The sequence below is a fragment of the Octopus bimaculoides genome, chromosome 2 (genome assembly GCF_001194135.2).
Source record: "Octopus bimaculoides isolate UCB-OBI-ISO-001 chromosome 2, ASM119413v2, whole genome shotgun sequence".
NCBI classification, from domain to species: Eukaryota; Metazoa; Mollusca; class Cephalopoda; order Octopoda; family Octopodidae; genus Octopus; species Octopus bimaculoides.
Genome location: NC_068982.1, coordinates 148,039,387 through 148,043,279, shown reverse-complemented (window position 1 = coordinate 148,043,279; position 3,893 = coordinate 148,039,387).

Sequence of the window (3,893 nt, the reverse complement as noted above, 5' to 3'; positions counted from 1 at the left end):
ATATATATATATATATATATATATATATATTTGTATATACACACATACAAGCGTACATACATATTTATATGTATTATAAATATTGAGACAATGGTAGGTAATATAAGATCCGCGTTTACATATAGAAAGAGGCACAATAAAAAAGTGAGAAAGAGACTAGGAAAGACTGAAGGAAAGGGTGAGTGCGAGAGAGAGAGAGACGGAGAGAGAAAGAAAGAGAGAAAGAGAGAGAGAAAGAGAGAGAGAGAGAGAGAGAGCAAATTCAGTCTATTAATTTTATTTGCGCCTTCTACTATTCCACGATTGCAGCTTACAGTAAGAGAGGTTAAAGACAAAGGCGACGGAGCTAGGTGGCAATGTTGAGTCTCTCTCGCTCTCGCTCTCTGCCTCTCCATATATATATATATATAGAGAGAGAGAGAGAGGGGGGGGTAGGTGTGTGTATGTTACCATGTATGTGTATATGCATGCATATACGTTCGCATATACATGTATTAGACACATCATACACACGAGCGCAGAAACATGGACACAAAGAGAGGGGGTAAACGAAAAAAAGACAGTAAAGTGCGTGATTTGAATTAGACTAACAATAGCGTGCAGAGCAAAGGAAGTGTAGTTAGTAGCAAGAAGAGGCGGGGGAAAGAGGCGGAGGATAATGGATAAAGTGTAAAGAGAGGCGTGTTCTATTGTTGTATGCTGACAGCTTAATGTTGGCTAAAATATAGCGAATGAATGGGAGTGGGAGTAGATGAGAATTGCATGGAAGGGATAGATTTGTTAGCCAATAAGCGGAAGGGAGGGAGATTACAAGACTAAAGGAATACTATTATTAATGAGGCGGCAAGGATTATTGAGGCGCGAGGGAAGGGCGGACAACATTGTGTTGTTCGTGTATATACGTGAGTGTGTGTGTGTGTGTGTGTGTATGTAAGTGTGTGTGTGCGCGCGCGTGTGTATTAGGGAGGGGTTTCATGGTAGTGAGAAAAAAAAATGTATATATGTATGTATATATAGAAACTAACAGACGTAGTAGCGGGGATTAAACTAAGTGAAGATGGTCGTGGTGGTGGTAGAGGTGATAATGCTGCTGTTGCTGCTGCTGCTGGTGTTGCTACTGCTGCTGCTGTTGATGATGATGATGGTGATGATGATAAATTAAGTTTGATACTTGCGGTATATAGGTAGCATGGTGAAACTAAAACAGTGGACTGGATCAGACAATTGGACAGACAACAAGCAGACAGTCAAACGGGCGAACAGACAGATAGGATAGAAAGACAGACAGATAGAAAGACAGACAGATAGAAAGACAGACAGATAGATAGATAGATAGGTAGATAGATAGATAGATAGATAGATAGATAGATAGATAGACAGACAGATAGAAAGACAGACAGATAGAAAGACAGACAGATAGATAGATAGATAGATAGGTAGATAGACAGATAGATAGATAGATAGATAGATAGATAGATAGATAGATAGATAGTTAGAAAAAAAGAAGAGAACAATTACACAATAAATACATTTTAGGATGTGTGATGGCGGCATGCACTCATTCGCCACTTCCATGTGTGTGCGTGTGTGTGTCTGTGTATGTGTGTGTATGTCTGTACATGTGTACGTTCGTGTATACATGCGTAACGCATACACACGCGCGCGCGCATGCGCACACACATAAGTGTACCTCTGTGTGTCGAGTTTATATATATATATATATATATATATATATATAAATTCAAAAAGGGATAAAACTCTTTTACAGGAATTTTATCAAGAAGCCAGTGTGTAAAAAAATTCGTAAGGGAAATTTCTATTCCCAAGAATATAATTATTCGTTTATATTTATATAAAGGGCATTATTACAGAAAAATAACAACGCCACACAGTGGACTTCTCAAAATAACCACATTTAGTACCTAATGCGAGGAAAAACAACCAACAGAAGCCTAGCTACTTTTTTTTAAATAAACTTAACTGTGATATATATATATTCTACATACACATGCATTTATGTGTTCGTAAGTACATATATTTATGTTTCTATTCGTCTGTCTGTCTGTCTGTCTGTCCGTCTCTCTCTCTCTCTCTCTCTCTCTTTCTCTCTGCACACATACATTCATACACATATACATACATACATCTGCAGTTACTCCATCCATATTACAAGTTCAGGTTTATACCTGTAATTATTGGGGGCCCTGGGATATGTAACACACTGTCTAAATACCAATCTTAAGAAATTAGGCTTCTCAAAACCAGAAAGGAGAAAACTAATTCGAAGACCACAGATCCAGTGTCTCCCTAGAACAATAAAAATCTGTAAAACTTTCCAGAAGTTTATCATTTAAATATATACGAGCATGTCTAGATATGCAACTATATGCATGAGAATACATACATAAAGCAAAACATACAAATCTCCACATATACATACATACATAAATACATAGATACATAGATACATAGATACATACATACATACATACGTACATGTATACATACATACATACATACATACATACATACATACATACATACATACATACATACCTACATACAAAAATGTCCTGTTGTTGATGTTGAAATTCCAATGAAGGAGCCTTGGATCTAGGTTAGAAACCTGCTCTTTCTCTATTGGCAAGAAATCTTGAAATAAAAATGAACAATGATATACATACATACATGCATTCATACATACATACACAATTAAAACATTATGAAATTAACATACAATCTATATATAATCTTATTATTTTTAACGATATACACACCGTAGAAAAACATTTTGTTGAGGCTTTTGTCTGAGAGAAAATCTCTTCTTCGATACATTTCGTTCTCCTCGAGCTTTCTCAATGTCATATACTCATTAGTGATGCACCTTGAAAGAAATCTGTTTCCTTCTGTTGTATAGGTAGGTAACAATAGCTAATACACTCACTGCTATTTCGGAAAGACTTCCGAGCTGAATTAAAATTCGGTGTACGCAATTGAAATAACATTAAAGTAACATGGCTATATACACTGTTGAGAAGATTAATGATGTGACTTTTCTTTGAGAAAAATATATTCATAGACGAGCGAGTTAAAAATACATATAAAATTTAGTAGCAAGTACATGCTTTGTTTTAAGTGCCAATGTAGTCGCAAGTAGAGATATTCTTTCATAAAGATGTCTCGTGCAACGAAGCACATAAATATTGTTAACAGAAGAGGATCATCCAGTACGGGTGGTGCAACAGCTACATCACGTGTTTTCATCATGTTCACGCTTCATCAGGCGCAGCCATCCACAAACCTCATGCTAGTTAAAAATCGCTGCCACCGATATGTAGAAAAACAGTGACTATCCAGTCACTGATGTCGCAAATAGCTGGCAGGCCCTGTAAAATTTAAACATTAACGACAGAAGCAATATTAATACCGTATAGCAATCTTTATATCCTACTTTACGAAGATATATCGGTGACAGCAAGAGTTGGATTGCATGCTGTGAGTGGATGCCTGCTGCTGATAAAGCGCCAACACACTGTAATCACGTGATCTAGCAGACGATTCTCATTTGCTACCGATATTTCTGTGCTTCCTAGCACTGAACATATGGTCGTGACTAAATAAGCTTGGAATATTCTTTTTCCTAAATTAAAATCGTTATGCCCAAGTATAATTTTGGGCATTTAATATAAAAATTCTAATTTCAGACCTGTTCCAAACTTTTGGCCATGACTATATATATATGGAGGACTTCTCAAGACAAATACCTCAGTAATATAACATTCTAAAGGTACACTCACAGCTGCTTTCGGCTTAAAGAAAAAAATGAATTATAACTAGTAGTAGTAGTAGTAGTAGTGGTGGTGGTGGTAGTGGTGGTGGTGGTGGTGGTATTG